Genomic DNA, 20,623 nt, shown 5'->3' with positions numbered 1-20,623 from the left:
CCATTACAGTAGGATAGATGAGAAGAAAGAAGGCTCTGAACAAAGCCAACAGCAGAGAACATGCAGAAGGGGAATGAAGACTTCAGCCTGGACTCTCATTAGGTGGTTGTCCAGGATAACATGAAGTCTCATGTGAAATATGTTGGAAAAGAACAAGATTCAGTCAAGTACCCAAGGTGCCTGACTGCTGAAACGGCACTGTAATTTAAAAAGCAAAGACAAGTTTATCATACTGTGAGATCCTTGAGGGCAAGGACCAAATTCTATTCAAATCTTTGTCAAAAACCAAATTTTTGATAGGCTTACTTTAGAATCCATTGATATTAATTATAGTTCACCTGCCAGGAGTTAAGGTCCCTCCTCAACAGTAAAGAGAATGACAGGCACAGGGGTAGGAGCACATAGAGAAGGGCCTGACTTTCAAATGAACTCTGGAGAGCATTCATCACCTCCAGAACACAGCAGATCTTACTGAGATGGCTGGGTCAGAAATCTCTGAGGGACTCCAGGATGCCCACGCCTCAGAAAGGACAGGTAAAACCAAAGGACCTGGGGTCCCAATGTGCAGCACGTTTCCTCTTCGAGTACACACCAGATACATTCTGACTGCCTTATCCTTGGAGTCAGAAGGAGGAGTGTCTGAGGTCTCTTTTCTCCCATCCTAAAAACAGGACGTAGAGCAGGCCATGGCCATATGCTGTATGCCTCCCCTAAGTGAGCAGTAAGAGATTGTCACAAATCTGCTATGTTCTACATCTGCATTTGAATAAATGAATATTATTACCTCTCAAGGTGACTGCTTTGAATGTATAAATTCTAAAGTATTTCAGAAACCTCAGACATTACAGTCACACCATGATAAAATCTGGTAGGTCTGATGACAAGGAATGGTGTTTGTTGCATATTTAAAAGATTGCAGACAGTTCTACATTAAAGGTTCTTTCTGTGGGTGAGGGGGCTGTGGGATGGGTGAGATGCCAGGATATGTATAGAGCTTAATTTCACTTGCTGGGATTATAGCTAATTTTTGTCTTTTTCTTTATACTTTTTTTCTAGCTTCTTAATTTTCTGTAACAAAAGTATATTACATTTTTAAAGAGACAATAACAAAAGCCATTAACTTTTTCAAAACTAAATATATATATACATATATACATATAGCAACAAGACAGTTGCTAGCACACATCTCCCTAACAGATAGAGTTACATTAGTCTACATGGGGTTTTACTTATAATTGACATAGCTACCCTAATCTATGCATTCTTTGACTATGTTGCGTGTCTAACATGTTCCAGTGACCATTCAATTGTGGATTACAGAGAACTGTCATTGTCCAAATTAGACACAGGAATTTCAGTCCTGTGGGAAGCATCCAAAAAGTTCTTCAGCACAGATAGGTTTAGGAATAAAACTGGAGATCTTTTGAGTGGTTCTCATTTGTATAAGCTTGGTCCTGAACTTATCTGCCCCTCAGTTATTTTTAGAATTGATTTCATGCTCAGGTCAATCATTTCGCAGTGAAGAATATACCATTTCTCAAACTGCCTTCTTTCCAAATTTTATGACTAGAGTTCAGCCTGAGTTCTCATAATCAGCTGATGAACATCACTCAATGGAGCATATTAACTAGAATTGTTGTCTCCATCTGGGTCTCTTCCAAATGGTCTTGTCAAATGCTATCAGAGCATCATATATTAGAGAATATGTTATATCAGCCTCCACTTAAGTTACTCATAGATTGTCCTTGACCCTTCTCATGGCTCTTCTCTCTTGTAGGTGGTATTATTGGTAACATAATTTGCTCTGACAAAAGCAAATAAAGGAAATTTTAGACCTGTATTATTCAACTGGATAAAACTGAAGGTTCAGAAGTGATTTCAAACATTGCCAACCAGGTGAAAATTATTTCCATTCTCAGCTGAACGCCATTACCTATAAATCAAAAGTAATCAGTTTAATGTAAGTCTTACCTAAGTCTATTAAACTTTTTCTAGGCCTACCAAAGCATAAAAATGCTGTATATTTTAACGTCCTCAGATTAAAGTATCCCCATCTCTGAATATTTTGAAATTTTAAAAAGAAATCACTAAAAGGTGACCAGCAGCATTTATTCTTACTAAAAAGAATGGATGAGATGGCATGGAATATAGTAACAGCCCCACAGCTTGTCTCCCTGTCTCTACTCTTGTTTTTTATATTCCCTCCTTCACAGAGCAATTTTTTCAAACTATCAATTAGATCATGTATTTCTCCTACTTAAAATCTCCAGTAGGTTTTTCACTGCACCAGAATAAAATCACCACTTGTTAGCATGCTCTCTGAAGTTCTGACCTGTCCACATGCTCAGCTCACCTGGCCTGCCCCTCTCAATCAGCTCCCACTCTCTCCTGTCATTAGGTTGCAGCCACTGACTTTTCCCCAAAACTCCAACATACTAAGGTTGCTCCTTTCTTAGGAACTTTGTTCTAATTTTTTCTTCTTTTTTTGCTTCATATCTTTGCTTGACTGCCTCCATATTATTCCTGTCTCACACCTTCAAAGAAAATTCTGATGACAGTATTTTTCATCTGCTTTGTTTACTATGCATCCTCAGAGCCCAGAATAATGGCTAGAACACAGGAGAACTCAGGAAAATTTCATTGAATGAAATAGGTCTTCCCTGCCTACCCAAGGCAAAGCAGCTTGTAGTCTTCTTCCTTCCTTCCCATTACTTTCTCTTTCATTTTCTTCCTGTACTTTTTTCATAGCATTCAGCTCCCAAGACTACCCTCTTTATGTGTATAACTGGTTATTGGCAAGTCTCAATTCAGTAGGGTAAAAAAAATTAATTCTTTAAATTTGCTTATACTGCATGGAATATACTTTTCCTGTTTCTTATTTCTATTCCCTAGAAACATCTTGGGGAGATACGAAACTTTCTGGTCTTTTTTGTTATTAAAATTTCAAAACACCAATCTTATATGTAAATGAAAGCTATACAGCTACTTTCTTTTTTCTAGGTTTTCATGCCTCTGGGATTGGGATTAGAGAAAGAAAGCAAAGAAAGGACATTTTTTTTACTTCACTGTTCACAGTGTAATCGTGTGCCTGACGGCTGTAGCTACTAACTTGGCTTACATTGACTGACCACTAAGGGACTCTAGGAGTCAGAATCGAAATGCTGAGTCTCTCAAAGGTGTAGAGAGAATTTCAGAGGGCCTTACCATGACATGGGGATTAAACTCCAGTTCTGCCCAATTCTCATCACGAAATCCTTATCCCATGCCTCTTTGTGTTTGGTGTCCCCTTGCCTAGGGGACAGTCCTCCTGGGTAACATCAGCAAGATAACACTTCAGTCACATTCCATTTGATCCTTTGAATACTCTGGGGTCCTTACCCACCAAATGGATGGAGTTCAGCTGCTCAATCACTGCCTTTCTCAGAACTCTGTTGTCCAACCAAAATTCCCTTCCCCTACTCACGTAGGGATAGGGCTATATTGGCAAAATGCCGCCCGAACAGCCTGCTGACAGTAAACCAAATATTAGTTTCTCTCACCTTCTTGATGGCATTTACAGTCTTTGTAAGCTTTTCTCCTAGATTTTCCCTTTTGTCTTCCTGCTTAGATTCTAAGAATGAAGTGCATCCTTCTCCTTTTCTTCATCAGGTGAAGTGGGATTTACCCATTACCATATATTCACCACCAGGTCACTGACGAGAGACTCCAGTGAATCTCTTTCCCTCTGCATTCCTCTCCTTGTACAGACTAGAGGGTCACATTGTGTAAAGCCTAACACAGCCCTGCAAAGAGATCTGGCCCCCGCAGTGAGCACAAGCTCAGTAATTCTCTTTAGAGTGAGGTGGTAATCAGTGCCTCTTGGTTTCAGCTGTGGTCCTAGTGGCTAATTATGGAAGAATAGGAATAGTCTCACAACATCCTGTAACACTGGCTTACTTGTATATTATACGCCACCCATAACCATAAAGACACTAGGATTTAGGTTCCTTGAAGGTAATGACTATGGGTCCCTCTCTGTGGAAGAATAGTGAATAGAAGAGAGAAATCACTCAATATGTGGAATGACTAATATGGTTTGACTGTGTTCCCACTCAAATCTCATCTTGAATTGTAGTTCCAATAATCCCCACGTGTCATGGGAGGAACCCAGTGGGAGGTACTTGAATCGTTGCGGTGGTTTCCCCTGTGCTATTTTCATGATAGTGAGTAAATTCTCACATAATCTGATAGTTTTATAAAGGAGCTTCCCCCTTCACTCAGCTCTCATTCTTCTCCTTCCTGCCACTATGTAAGAAAGATGTGTTTGTTTCCCCTTTGGTCATGATTGTAAGTATCCTAAGACCTTCCAAGCCATGCAAAACTATAGATCAATAAAACCTCTTTCCTTTATAAATTACACAGTCTTGGGCAGTTTTTTATAGCAGCATGAGAACAGACTAATACAGTAAGTTGGTACTAGAGGTGGGGTGCTTCTATAAGGATACCTAAAAATGCAGAAGTGACTTTGGAACTGGATAACAGACAGCCTGTGAAAGCAGCCGAGAGGGGGGTTGTACTATGCAAAGCCACAGGAGCGGAGCTTCCCAAGACTGTGGGAGCCCACCTCTTGCATCAGCATTAACTGGGTGTGAGACATGGAGTCAAAAGAGATTATTAAGGTGCTTTAAGATTTAATTACTGCCCCACTGGATTTCAGACTTGCATGGGCCTGTAGCCCCTGTTTTGGCCAATTGCTCCTATTTAGAGTGGGTGCATTTACCCATTACCTATACCCTCATTGTATCTAGGAAGTAACTAACTTGTTTTTGATTTTACAGGCTCATAGGTGGAAGGGACTTGCCTTGTCTCAGATGAGACTTTGGACTTGGACTTTTGAGTTAATGCTGGAATGAGTTTAGACTTTGGGGGACTGTTTGGAAGGCATGATTGTGTTTTGAAATGTGAGGACATGAGATTTGGGAGGGGTCAGGGGCATAGTGATGTGGTTTGGCTGTGTCTGCACCCAAATCTCCTCTTGAATTGTAGTTCCCACAATCCCCACGTGTTGTGGGAGGAATGTAGTGGGAGGTAATTGAATCACTGTGGCGGTTTCCCCCATGCTATTTTCATGATAGTGAGCAAATTCTCATGAAATCTGATGGTTTTATAAGGGGCTTCCCCATTTACTTCTGCCATCATGTGAAAAAGGATGTGTTTGCTTCCCCTTCTGCCACGATTGTAAGTTTCCTGAAACCTTCTCAGCCACGCAGAATTGTGAGTCAATTAAACTTCTTTCCTTTATAAATTACCCAGTCTCAGGCAGTTCTTTATAGCAGCATGGGAATGAACTAATACAATGACTGACTGACTGGAAAAATTCAAACGTTTTCTTATGACCAATTCAATTTGCTAGAGCAATTAGAAGATCACACCTCAAAAGTATTCAGTACATTCATACTGTTTTTCAAAACATTTAACTTGTTCAAAACTCATTCCACCTTCTGACCAATAAACTTCTATTCAACTTCTTATGCACATGCATTTCAAATTGCATCATTTTCAACCTCACTACTTTTAAAATGTAAATTAAAACAACAGAAAATTTATCCATTATCTATGAAACCTACAAAGTGGTATTTCTAAGATAACATCCAATGTGCTAAGGCTGCAGTAAATTCTTATTGTTGTTATGGTAATGTAACTTGGTGCGATCTTTTAGAAGGAAATTTGCATATATATTCCAGCACCTCCAAGATACTCATAGGAACTAAAACTCTAACAAGTATTAAAAGCGTAGCAGGCAGACATATGTTGTTATATACTGATTGCTTCTTCCTATATCACACACTCCCACACACACTCATGTGAACTTCTTTATTGTATAAGACTGACACATTTTTCCCTATTACTTATACCAGCAACTACAAGAAAATTGAATCTACAGACAAGCTGAAAATAAACTTACTTTTATAAAACCATGTTAAACATTTGGATGGGTCAAATACAATGAAATGAAATAAATAACTGCTGCTGAAAATATAAAGAAAAAGTGACTAAAAGCAAAATGGTCTTGAAGGAAAACGTTGAAAGAGATGTATAGCAAGATCTCATCTTTTGCCTGTATCGTCCTACCATGTGAAGATTGATTAAAGCAATGCTTCATAAACAAAGTTTTATGGCAGATAGAGGGGACTCTATGGTGCACATATTGGCCCCAGGCAAGAAAACATCATCTGGATAGGTCCTTTCTCCTCAGATACTATGATATTTTTAGTGGTTTATTCTACAAACTTCAAGTGTGAAGAAAAGGGTCAATAATGTGTTGATATATCAAGTACTTGAGACTGCTTGCTAGAGGCCATCACAGTTCTTATAAAAAGAGCTGTTTGCAAAACTGCAAGGAGAGAAATCGCAGTTATTTTACTTTAGTCGTTTGTATTAAACACTAAGTAAAGTGTCATAAGGCTGTGAGAAACCAAAACAATTGAATAAAATGTAAAAATTACAGTCCATTCTTGCAACAGTTCCTCATTTATTTCTAACAAAATAGCTCCTATCAATCTCAAACTCACCATTAACACCTCTTACCTAATAAAAAGGATAAAATAATAAATCACTTGTAAATATCAAACAATAGCAGAGCAGTTAAAAACAGATAAGTGAAAATGGTAATTTAAATGTTTCTTAAAGAAATTTAAAATGAGAAGATGGAGGCTTGAGAAAATATTTACCAATTCCATCTATTTGAAATCTGCTTAAATGAAGAAAGAGAATGAAGAAAAGTATAGAATAAACAATAATCTACTCTGAAATTTAAGAAACAACCCAATCTCATACAAGAAACTCTGCAGAATATCTGCTTTGGGCCAAAAAGAAAGAAGGTACTGGAGAGTTGGCATAGCATTCCCACCTGAGGGCACCAAACAGAGCTACAAAAAGAAAGTGGAGAAAACTAGAAGGATCCCACTACAGATTTTTAGTTATCCAGTCCAAAATATCAATAGTGCCAAGGTTGAACAGCCTCCATCTAGAAGAATAAATGTGTGTTAATAGTCAGAAAAATTATGAAAATGAAGAACAATGAGTGGGAACTTCTTCAGCCAGGAATTATAATATAGAGTTATATTAAGCATTAATTAAAGGAACATTCTGGGTAAAGAAATATATATTCAGATAAGTGAAATATAACAACTCATTTGTAAATTCAAATACATGTAATAATTTAGTGTCATGAAGAAAGCAGCTTTCAAATCAATATAAAAAGATAGATTGTTCACTGTATTCAGAAAACTTGTCAGATACTCAAGAAGAAAAAAATGGATCTCTACTACTCATTCTTTACAACATAAAATATTTCACATAATTAAGGTTAAGATACTAAAATAAAAACAGGAAAGCACTAAAAGAAAATATGGAAAAAGTCTTTTAGTTTTAGCAATTAAAGACTCCCTTGGCAGACACAGAAGCTCTAAACACATGGTAAGTCTACTTTTATTTGAGGGGAAAATAGAGGATGTTGTTGATACTTAGTGGCTTGGGTTTTAAGGTAACAATCAATCAATCAATGTACTGTAACTTTACTAAAAGTCACCTACTGTTTGAAAGTAAAATTTTTAAAACATAAATAGATAAGTTGAAAGTAATGGATGGAAAAAAAGATGTCTGAGGAAAATAACAACTGAAATAAAGCTAGTGACTTCCTTTGATGTTGGCAATATTCTCTTTCTTGATCTGGGTGGTGGGTACATGGCTGTATACATTAGAAAAAAATTATCAAACTCTATTCTTAAGATCAGTGACTTACATGCTCTTTATTGTATGGGTATTATATGTCAATAAATAGGTAAAGAGGCTGTAAAAATACAGAAATTTCATGTAGCTATATTAATAACAAATAAAATAGATGATAAATAAAGTATTTTCAAAGATAAAGAGGCCACTACATAATGACAAAATGGAATCATCTTGGAAATAATGTCAGAGGCATTTGAACCAGAGTGCCTCCATCTTGGATAGGGGCCTGGTAAAATAAGGCTGAGACCTGCTGGGCTGCATTCCCAGGCAGTTAGGCATTCTAAGTCACAAGATGAGATGGGAGGTTGGCACAAGATACAGGTTATAAAGACCTTGCTGATAAAACAAGTTGCAGTCAAGAAGCTGGCCAAAAGCCACCAAAACCAAGATGGTGATCTGACCTCTGGTTGTCCTAACTGCTACACTCCCAACAGCACCATGACAGTTTACAAATGCCATGGCAACGTCCAGAAGTTACCCTATATGGTCTAAAAAGGGGAGGCATGAATAATCCACCCCTTGTTTAACATGTTGAAACAGGAGAGTTCCCTGACCCCCAACTCACAGGACATGCAACAGGGGTGTGGTTTGTCTGTTTGGCCACCATGAGCTCAAACCCCTGACAGGAGGGAGAGCATGCAGATAGGCAGGTGCAAGAGCTGGAGAAAGTGCTTTTGGGCTCCAGCCCCATGGTAGGATCTAAGGGTGGGTGCCTGCAACTCCCAAAGCCCTATGTGCATGTTACAGTGCCTCTTAGCTCTGGTGTCCGCAGATGGCTTAAGTGTTAATCAGCTCAGTGACCTCTTGGTATCCGGATCCTTGTCCGGCATCCAGGAAGAATCAGGTCACACACAGAATTGAAGGATGGTGAATACGGGGGTTTTATTGAGTGGTGGAGGTGGCTGTCAGTGGGATGGATGGGGAGCTGGAAAGGGGATGGAGTGGAAAGATGATCTTCCCCTGGAGTTTGGCTGTCCCACGGCCTATCTCCTCTCCAACTGTCCCCAGCTGAACTCCTCTTGACATTTAGACATTCCTTCTCTTCTCTCCTTCTCTGCTGCACCACTCTTCTGCTCCTCTGATCTTCTGCTCATGGAGCCTGAGGTTTAGGGTTTACATGGGTATAGGATGGGGGGCGTGGCAGGCCAAAAAGCCACATTAAGGTGTGAAAACAGGAATGCCTGTTCAGATTTAGGGCCATGGATTTCCAAGCTTGAGGGTGGTGTCTTTGCCAGGGAACCGCCCCCTTCTACCCAATATTTCCTTGCCTCCTGTTCATACCAATATAGTCAACAAATAACCATAAAAATGGGCAATCAGTAGCCCTCAGGGCTTCCCTGCCTATGAAGTAGCCATTCTTTGTCCTTTACTTTCTTAATAAACATGCTTTCAGTTTATGGACTCACCCTTTCTTTCTTGTGCAAGATTCAAGAATCCTCTTTTGGGGTCTGGATCGGGACCATTTTCCAGTAGCAATAACAGTTTAGAACGTGGATTAGTTTAATAGCCTAACAAATATAAAGTAACACAAAGTGAAAAGTTCAAAACATTCAGTAATTGACTTAGAAAGACTAAAAGCTAATTAACTTAATATGAACTCAAGAAGTTAGAAAAAGAACAAGAAGAATAACCAAAACAAAATAAAAGGGGACAAAAGGCGTAATAAAGAACAGAAGTCATTAAAATTGAAAATGAAGTGAAGTGAGCTGCCTGTATGGGAAGCTGCTGGAGGGCAGATGGAATAACAGGAGCCAGATTTACCCTCCTGCAGGAAATGACACCAAGCAAACAAACAAAAGGTATGAAAACAATGAATTTCAGACACTGGGCATCAGTAGCACAGAAGAGTGATTGCCAAGAGAGAGGAAACAAACGAAATGGAGGTGAGCTCCATTGTACAGCTCAGAGCCTGGAGGGTTCCCAAGCCCCACTGCAGGGTCTCTCTGAGATGAGGAGGCAGAGCTGATTCTAGGAAAAGCCTGGCGGTTTGAGTTTGCAAGTCAGAGAACCCAAGAGAAAAAGCTGCACAAAGAACTCTAGAAATTTGCAGAGGGCTCCCCTGAAGTCTTTGGCTGAGGTCTAATCAGCACATAGATGTGAGAAAGCTAGCCATATATTTCAAAACTTCTTTAATATCGTAACGACCAGTGAAAAACTCTTGATCTTATTCTGGGTCTTAACTTTCTCTTTTACAATATAAGGTGTGCAGAGAGAGTGATTTTAGGTGTCATTTAGCACTAAAATGCTCTGACCTTTCTACAAGGTAGCCGTTTCATTGGATACTTTTTTTGTCCCTTTGGGGAATATACATGAATATTTTTTGTTCCTGACTCAGGTAAAAGAAAAAGGAACTCAGGCTGTTGCAAGATGGCTTTCATTGTAATGCTGCAGCTCTTCCATCTTCCATGAGTAATTCTAAGTAACATCAAACCTTCCAATCATGACAGAAAAGTGATGCTTGGCAGAGCATTAGCAAAGTTTTCTTCCTTCTGGAATCAAAAGAATTTAAAGCCAAGAGCAAACAGTACAAAGAAAAGGGAAAGTAAATGTAGATATCAATTTCAATGACTTAACTTTTCTTTCAGCTTACTTTTTACTTGGAGCAATAAGCCCTGAGGTCTCAGTCAGACTTCCTTCTAACTATTTTCTAGTAATGTAAGAAGGTTCAGGAAAAAGGGAGAAATTTTAGATGATAAAATACTAACTCATTTGTCTTTAATTATTTCATTACTGTTATTAGTGACAAATGTAAGAATCTCAGGTTTGCATAAGAATATGGATAAACCACAAATCGGTCTTACTGAATTTTCCTGACTGATTTTCAGCCTGTTCTAGAAGTGACTATCAAAAAAAAGCTGTACATGTAGATACAATATTTTACAGACTAACACTTTAAAATTGCTATGAACATAGAGGACAAATAAAATTTTGAAGGGACTTATAAAGCAAGTTGACTTTGAAAATGTTCTATAATATTTTTATATTTTTAATATCACCCCCAAGTCAAAGAATGTTAAATGAAACAAGAAAGCCAGTGGAATTTCCCCCTTCCTGACCATGTTGATATTACTGTTTATATCCAAGTGTTCTTGGGTCAGTGTTGAAAAAAAACAAAAAAGCAGAATTGCCTTTACAGAATACATAGAGTCAACACTGCTTTAGAAAGGTAATCTTTAAGTAGACAGTCCTGTGACATCTTTGCAGCATGAATGGGGCAGTAGAGGGGGAGAGAGGTGGACTGTGAGAACTGAAGAGGTTGTTTACCTCAGCTCAGGATCTGTGACGGGGGAGTAAGAAGTTATTCTCTCCTGGGTGTTGGGTGGTAGGAGTTGGCACTTTTGGAGATCTCCTCATTGTCACTACTCAAGCTTGCAGCCAGCTCTGATCAGAGATACCAGCCCACTCCTCGAGGCAGGATTTACCTGAATCTCTTCATGCTAGGAGCCCATCGTTAGCAATGAAAACCTCTCCCACAACTTAGTTGCCATTGAAACATGTGTTTTCTACATAGCAGGCCAATGTTTAGAAACCCTTATGGATTTAACCCCATCTGACAACGTAAGAGGTCACTAAACAAAACTTGGTTTCATTTCCAGAGCCACTTATCTCACCTACTTTGCCCACCTCTGTTCCACACACCCCATCCCACCCCAATTCAAAGAAAGCTTCATTTTCACTTTGCTTTACTAATCTGCCATTCCCTATTTATTCATACACCTGGTTTCTTTGTTTGGCTTAGTGTTTCCCTGCTGCACCTTCCTTACCTCGTGTAACTACACTGGACCACTGTTTACACTGTATTTTTAATTGCCTATTTCATTTGTCAGTCTCCCCACCTTAATGGTTTCAAACTCAGGGACTAACTCGTCCTGCTCACCATGGTGTTCATTGCACTTCACATAGTAAATGACATACAATGGGCATTTATAAACACTCACTGTGTGACTGAATGAATAAGTAAATTAACTAATTAGCTAATTAATACTCTAGTAAGTTCTTATGAAAGATTTACATCAGTTCCTAAAGCAAAGGTTGCAATTACATGGTAAAAATGACATTATTGTTGTTATTACTATTATCACTACTACCATGATAAGCACAACTGGAAAAGCAATAGATGAGCATAGTCATTATTCATATAGATAATCCATATGAAGAAATCCAAAGAAGTTCAAAAGTATCTTCCTCAGAAATATTCTCCCCCAGATATCTATCTACTTGCTTTCCCCCAGATTTCATGAGGTTCCTCCCTCATGTCCTTCACATTTACTCCCAAAATGTTTTCAGAGAGGCTCCCTTCATTATCCTTTAAAAAAACCAATCTCACCTCCTGCCTCCCAGACACACACACACACACACACACACACACACACACACACCCCTGTAATGAACATAGTGCTACTGGCTGGAAGCTCACTACTGTCAGCCCTCTCTGGGAATTGCCCTCAGCAGAGGAAAGTCATGTCACCAAGGTCACAGTCCCCTTCCCAAAGGACAACTTGCATCCTATTTCTGGTCATTGCAGGAATATAAAGGCCTGGCCTCCATACCCCAAGTCAAGGCAATCGGAAGGCCCATCCCTGCTTTCCAGTTCCCCATGGAGTAGGCAGAGGCCCAGCTGTGTCTGCTTTGGAACCCATCTTCTCTCTCTACCCAACCCTGCTTCCTTCCTCGGAGGACTTTGAATGAACTTCCTGACTTCAATCTTCATCTCAGATTCTGCTGCCTGCACATCGGACCTACAGAACTTTTCCTTTACTCTGCTTTATTTTTTCTCCATAGCACTTACTACATTTATTGCTCTATCACATATTCACATATCACATATTCATTACTGACTTATTATATATTCATTTTCTACTGTATTATTGGCCCTCTCCCTCCTCCTGTTAGATTGTAAGCTCCGGTGGGGCAGGAATTTTGTTTTACTTGCTGCTGTAACCACAGGCCTTGGAACACTGAAAGCACTATATAGATTTTCATGACAAATATCAAATAAATGAAAGTTGGGACTTGCAAACTTAGAGCCTGTTTACATTGCTGTTCCTGAACCCCAGGTTTTACTGTCTGCTAAAAATCCAAAGTACCTACATTGGTATCCATTAATTAAGATCAGACCAGAAATTAAGAATATTTAAAGGGATTTGCACTAGCACAATTAGGACTACAGCAGCAAGAGTTAACATTTTCAGGGGAACAACTTCTGTCACTTTTCTTTAATTTATATAAGTTCGATTATAATAGTCATCTTCAGAATAATGATGGCTAGCATTAGCATAGAGTGCTCTGGGTCACAAAGCTTTGCACATATTATTTCATTTAGTTTGATGCTGAGGAAACCACATAAAGGACATAGAATTGTTATGCTAGTTTCACTAATGAGGAGACAAAAGCTCTGAGAGCTTAAATGACTTTTTCAATGACACACCTGGTAAATGAGTTCCATCCAGGTCTACTGACTCCAAATCCACTGTTCTATCTCTCAGTACATCACCCTAATAATTCCCTGGAGAGTGACTCCACAGAACTAAAGCTCTTCTACAATACCGATCAGAAAAGCAAAATGGGGGCCCCTCAGCAACCCAACTAAAAGACATCCTGTATGTAGCTTATTTAAATTTGTTCCAAAGAATATATTTACTTATGCAACATTCATGAGAATTCTGAGTTGTTTTGGTTTCATTTGTGGGGTTTTTTGCGTATATATTTGCAACTGAGAATGAATACCATAGATCAGGACACTTCTTATCTGTTACTTATATAATATCTCTGAACATTCATCAACTCTTTGCTGTTCTGTTAAAGATGTATACTTACTCACCTATGAAAATAGAGTTACTTTTGATTTTGTCAATGACTTTTATTCTCTCTTTTATATATTTCAAAGGTAAAAATAGTAAAAATTCATATAAACAAAAACAAAGAAAATTACATATAGCATTCTCACAAAGACATCACATTATCACATTGTATTTGTATATATTCTTCCAATACTCTCTCTCTCTCTCTCAATATAATACATATTGTTTTATAAATTTATTTTTTTTAATTATTTTATGTTCTGATGGTATATAAATGCTATCTTGTCATTTGGACATCTACAAATCAATTAGAATTTTTAAAAAATTTTAAGTAAGTTCTCATCAACAATATAATTGCATTGTACGTACACAATGTGATTGTCTTCAGCAAATAAATAAATAAAAACCTAAGGCTTACACATTAAAAATAAAAATATAGGAAATTATATGTTTACTCCTTTTGTGTACCTGATTTCTGTTTACTAGGGCCCAAGAGAAGGTCCAAAACGTTCACATCTTGTGATGCCCTGTCTTAGTCTTACTGGGCTGCCATAATAAACAGATACCACAGACCTGTGTGGGTTAAACAACAGAAATTTATGTCTTCACAGTTTTCGAGGCTGGGAAGTCCAAGATCAAAGTCCAGCAGGGTTTGGTTCTGGTGAGGACTCTCTTCCTGGCTTGTAGACAGCCATCTTCTCGCTGTGTCCTTGCATGGTAGAAAGAGACGGGGTGAGCTCTCTGGTGTCTCTTCTTATAATGACATTATCCTGTTGGATCAGGGCTCTACACTTATCACCTCTTTTAACTTCAGTTACTTCCTTAGAGGCTACATCTCCAAATACAGCCACATCATGGGTTAGGGCTTCAATATATACATTTTGTGGGGAGCCACAGACACTTAGTCCACAACAAGGCCCAAGCCTAAAAATAAGAATAGGTCTAAATAATATGCTCTCAAGGAAGGATCTTGGGGACAACCGAATGTACAGAGTTTAGTATCCCAAATCCATGCTAGGCAAGGCATGCTACTATCCAGATAGCAGCTAAGATGTGACACAGGTTCACACAGTATAGTCAACTTAACTGCTACTAGTATTATTGCTATTAGTGAGTCACTTTATTGCTTAAGTCTCAAATTTCTTATCTGAAAAATAGGAATAATATGTTCCTCAAAGGGCTAGTGTGAGGATTAAATGAAGTTACGAGTGCCAACTCTAGAGCTTACACATAAGCCTAATAAATGTTAGTAGAAATGAAGAATGACAAACTGTTCCAGATCACCCCAAAGGATATCCAGCTGTTTCCAGATTGCTAAGTCCGTAAAGGTATGCTCCCAGAGTTCTAGCCCAGTACCAAGGAAAGATCTGGATTTACTCAATAAACCATGGGCATATAATCAACGCACACTTCCTCTCTGCCAGGCTCTACACCAGGTAATATACTTTCTTAGGTAGGAATTATCAGATTTAAAGTGTTAATTATAGTTAACATATAATTAGACAAGCACACTAGAGGGCAGTGTCTATTGGTAATGGTTAGTCTTTTAGGGCATTAGAGCTGCAGGTCAGGGTTCTAAGAACTGAATCACTCTCTTTGATAATTATCAAACCTAACAACCACCATACCTCCTAAGCACATCTCAGTACTAAAGTTCATTGACTGTCAGACTTTTCTCAGTGTTTGCTCAGACAAAAGGAAGACGAGCTTTGAAAGCTGTGATGGGACTTGAGACACTCCTTTATATGCTATCAGCATATAAACAAAAACATCACAAAAAATCTTGGCTTTCCACTGACCATCATCCCAGGTAACAGACCCTAAGCTAGGTTCACCACTTAGGCTATATCATTCAAATAACATAACTCAGTGAGGCTGGCACATCCATTATCCCCATTCTTAAGATGACAAATAATTAAAATAAAATAAAAGAAGATGTGGCTTTAAAAGTAACCTGGCCAGGTCAAAATCCAAGAGCTGAGAAAAGTTCCAAACACAAATTTTTCTAACTCAAAAGCCCATGCATGAGTTTACAACATGTCCAGGAGGGGCAACCTGAAATTAAGAAAGGCTGGTAATTTAGAATTCTGAATCGCAGGCAAAGGCCTCTTCTTTCATGTAACTTTCAGTAAAGACTGAGAGCTAGGATATAATGGACTATTCCAACTTGGCATCAGAGCTCTCAAAGGAAATGACATAAAACAGCTATTAGAAGGCCAAATGTAAAAGAAAATAGGAAGAATTGACTTTTCAGAGCTATTCATTTTCACTGAGAGATGGAGTTGATATTAAACCCTTATTTATACTGGGTATGGAATCACACACATTGTTGAGATCTGGGTCTGATTACACCTATGGCACTGTACAGTGTATTTCAGTGTAAACAGAGTAAGTCTGAGTTTGATTTAGAGAAAAACAAAAAATACGCTAAAAAAATAAAAACTACATGTGAGGGGGAAATACCTCTCCTTTGGCCCCTTTGCTCCTGATCGGTGAGCATTTTTGCATTTTTCAAAGACATCAAAGGGTTGCTACAAGGTTTACCTTGCTCACAGGACTTTGGATGTATCTTCTAGTGCTGCTGAGAAGATGTGTCATGACAAGGCACATCCACCGTGGTGTGGTGTGTCAAACTTGAATCACCGGACTTGAGAAAAGAAGGCAGAGTTTGTGTTCTATGCTGAAGATAGCCCATGCATTTCTCTCAGGGAGGAAAAAGTTTTCGAGGTTAAAAAAAATTGAGAAAAAGGGTAAAGAAAAAAACAGGCTTTTAAAAAATATATAAACATCTGTTAAAATCCTATCTTAAAATATCAGTAATACAAGTAAATTAATGTACTAATAGCAAGATTACCAATCTAATGCAAAGTCTATTCATTGCTCATTCATATGCCTATTCTTTTCCACAAAGTTTTTGCAAGGTGGAATGACATGAGGAATATTGATTGGAAAAATCGATGATCTAACTTTACAAGCATTTCTCAAGTATTCCTCTGCTGCCAGAATTTATAATGAATCTGCTTACTACCCTGGCCTCAGCCAAATTAATGAATAATTTCCTTTCTCCTTCCTGTGAGTCTCACAGATTACAACACCTTTTTTACCCAAGAAGTCCTATCCTATTGTATCCTATTGTATCTGCCTGAAGGAACTAGATTCAGCTCCATCAAAGGTATACCTTTCAAGAAAATAATCTTAAAAGTGAATTGTTTTAAAGATAAAAATGTATGCATTTTCTTTTTCTTCTCATCTTCTGCCTTAAGGTCTTCCGGTCCATTAAAATATAGGTTTTAGGGTGATGAGTACATTACACCAATAGATTTGCTCACATATTTAAAGAAAAAGCATAGCCTAAACATACATAATATTAAAAGAAACAAAGTAAAGACAGGCTCTAAAAGTAAACAGGTCAGAGTAAATTTTATGCATAACTACAGAAGCCACCAGCAGAGGATGCAGTCAAAGCCCTATCCTTGCTTGTCTCTGGTAACTGCTTCCCAATCATGTCTTATCACTACCTTGTACTCGGTGTAGCACAGCAAAGCAGCATTTGTCACTGACACAAGTGTATTCCAGGGCATCTAGAAAAAGGGATATGGAATTAGCTCTTTCTTCAGCAGTCATAGGTCTGAGTCTCTCTGCCTACCACTTTTCATCTATTTTACTGAAATTCAGTTTTCTGAGCAATTAAATTCTGGCTGAGAGAAATGTTCCTGCAATCCTTTTCAATATACTCACTTTCCAATGTAATCCCAAACTCTGACTGGGTTCCACATTATAAACCTAATTCCTTAAGATTTATGGTGTCTTAAACTTTCTTTAATTAGACTTTCAAGTTGTAAAGGACTGAGATAATTACATTTGGAATGTTTATACCTCTCATCATAACTATGCGCAAAGAGATACTCTGTTATCAAAAAATGGCTAGATTAACGCCCAGTAGCTGTCAACTCATCTTTTGGGGGGTGGGGCAGCAATGCACCATAGTAGTTAATTTTGAGTGGCAAGCTAATTTATTTCTTCTGAATGATTTACCAGGAATAACAGTAACACAAAAATAAAAAGGCTATACAAGTGCCAAGTAATTAAGCATGGTAATGGAATTACATCAGGCTGCTGTGTGGGGTCTAGGCTTCAGCACAAGAATAGAAAACTGATTTATACTATCTAGGTGATCATGTCTTTACATATCTTCTGTTACCAATTTATAATATTTTAGTCTGCTTTTTTCCTAAGATTATGTAACTTCTGTATTTGTAGTCTGTAAAGGTACAGAAACTTTCTTGTCTTTCAGAGATACATAGATAATATAAAGTATTAACTTTTCTCTACACTGTACAAGTACTTACATATTTGATTCATAAGTGCTTAAATTGAAAATCAGGCAATCAAGTTCTATTATCTGCCAATATTCTAAACAGAAGTTATAAAATATATTTTTATAGGGATAAAAAATAGAATAGGGACCCAGTTTATAAAAGAACAGTGATTTACTATATCTCTGTCTATATATATTTTGAAGCACAGTGATTTACTATATTACTGTTTGTACTTACTGTATCACTGTTCTACATATATATATATGTCCTTCATGCCCTTTAGGACATTAGTACATTTGTGAGTAGAGACTTGGGAACAGAAATGAGTTATTTAAGGAAATCAGTTCTCTAGAACACACATCTCTTAAAAAGGCAATAATATCTTGGTGTCCAAGTGGCCCCAAGTTAAAAATAATAGTTACTGACACGTTTTCTATTCTAATGGGTCTGCTACTCTCCCATTCTCCCACCTACCCTATCCCACAAAAGAATAGTCCATAGAGAGGTATTATGTATATGGGGGATATTTTTTCTCTTTTAATTTTTATCTTGTCTTCTAAATAAAAGGCATAAAGATTTATGTAAAATGGTAAGTGTAAACAGAATATAAAGTCTGCTCAACTGTAAGTATTAGAAACTTCAGGATATTATTTTTCTAATTTTGAAGTTCAGAAATGTAGCAACAAAACCTCACTTGCAGGAACAGACAGTCAAGTTTCAACAGATCATAGATCAGATCAAGTGAGAAAAAACATAAGATGACAACGATATCTCTATTTCCTATTCTAGAGAAATAAACCTGCGATTTGGTTCTTAAAATTATGAAACTAAATTACAAAAGTCCATCTTCTCCTTTCTTCTGGTTTATTTCTCATAAGAGGAAAAAAAAAAAAAAAGCCCTCATCTGGGAGGAATTTCTAGTGCAGGATCTGGAACCCTAGCAAGTTCTGATAGCTTCATGTGACATGATAGCATGTCACATCGTCAGGCACTCAGTGTGTTCTCTGCTTATTCACTTGGAAACCGGAGTCTGTACCAATCAAGATGTATTTCCAGCTAAACTAGGAGTTACCTTGAGTTGTTGACTGCCTGCAGCAAGAATGACAAAACCATTTTCCAGTATTTTACAAGTATAATGTTAGACAACATCATTTTTAAGGCAAGAACTAAACTGGAAAACTTAGCAATACACTAGAAAAAGAACGAGTTAAGAAAAAACAGAAATATGCCCTATTAGGGTTAAGAAAACTGGCTCATATTATCCTGAATAAGATAAAGCTAATGGAAAAGTGTAAATTAGTCCAGTTAACCCTATGCTCTAGGCAAAAACAAAACAAAAACCTCTGTAAAGAGAAAACTCAGAATATATTTCTCAAAATCCATTTGGCTCATAATGAATTTTTTCTCTTTTTATAGTAAACCAAGGAAGTGTTCTAACTCAGTGAAAACTCAAAAAATAAGCTAAGAGAACAATCACACATACAAAATGTTTGAATGTTAAATACATAGAGAAGACCTTTGACTTCATTTGAAGTGAGTCAAAACCTTCTTGAGAGGCAGATAACAATATGTCTTAAGACCCACTAGACTCAGTAAGTCCAGCTTTGAAATTTAAGAATGTGCACCAAGATTTAGCAAAAATTAGATGCTACCACATTGTCCAAATAAATAAATAAATAAATAGGAACTTATTGAGTTCTGAAATAGCCATAAAATGAAACACTCTGAAACATTAAAAAATCATGTGAGAGAAGTTTATTTATTGTAAAAGAAAGATATTCAAGATTAAAATAGAAATTTGACACAGCTATTTTATGTGTCATTTTTGGGTATGGCCATTTTTTCCCAGCCTAACTGAGGGAAAATTGAAACACAAAACTGTATTTAAGGTGTAAAACAAGGGTGTCCAATCTTCTGGCTTCCCTGGGCCACATAGGAAGAATTGTTTTGGACCACACATAAAATACACTAACACTAATGACAGCTGATGAGCTTAAAACAAAAACTGCAAAATAATCTCATAATGTTTAAAGAAAGTTTACAAACTTTCTTTGAATGTGTTGAGCCACATTCAAAGCCTTCCTGGACTTCATGCAGCTCATGGGCAGTGGGTTAGACAAGTTTTGTGTACAATGGGATGCTGTAAAGCAGTACTGCCATTTCCCTAAGAGAAAGAGAATGAGTTATTTTTTAAATTATTTTTTTCTTTTTTTCTCTTTCCTCCTCTGCCCCTGTTCCCCACTTCCTACTTAACTCTTTAGAAATGCAATTAGAACCTCTACCTTCCCTTCACCAGACACTCCCTACAGGACAAGTTCATCTAACTGTGTGCACACCTAGAAGCCCCAGAGCCGAAATCTCTCCCACCAGAAGATTGCCTCTAGAGACATGAGTCAATTTACAACCTAAAGTTTGCCCACAGGAAACTCTCTCCCATCTGGAGAGTATCTCCAGACCACAGCCACCTTACAGTCTAGCACCAGCTCAACCCCTGGGTAGATAAGGCAACAAAGCAAGTCACCTAGACCCCCAACTGCTCCTTCCCTGCCTGTCATTCACGCCAAGTTTCCCTTTAAAAGCTCTGGCTTTCTGCCCCAAAAGTGAAGCAGTGCCTTTAAGGGCAAGAGCCTGAACTTCTTTCCATAAGCTAAGCTTTTGATTAAAAAGTCACTTTCTTTATATCAGACCTCACTCTTGTAAACTGGACTCGGCAAGCATCGAGTGACTGAA

The sequence above is a fragment of the Gorilla gorilla genome, chromosome 3 (genome assembly GCF_029281585.2).
Source record: "Gorilla gorilla gorilla isolate KB3781 chromosome 3, NHGRI_mGorGor1-v2.1_pri, whole genome shotgun sequence".
Lineage (NCBI taxonomy): Eukaryota > Metazoa > Chordata > Mammalia > Primates > Hominidae > Gorilla > Gorilla gorilla.
This window is presented reverse-complemented; position numbering follows the sequence as displayed.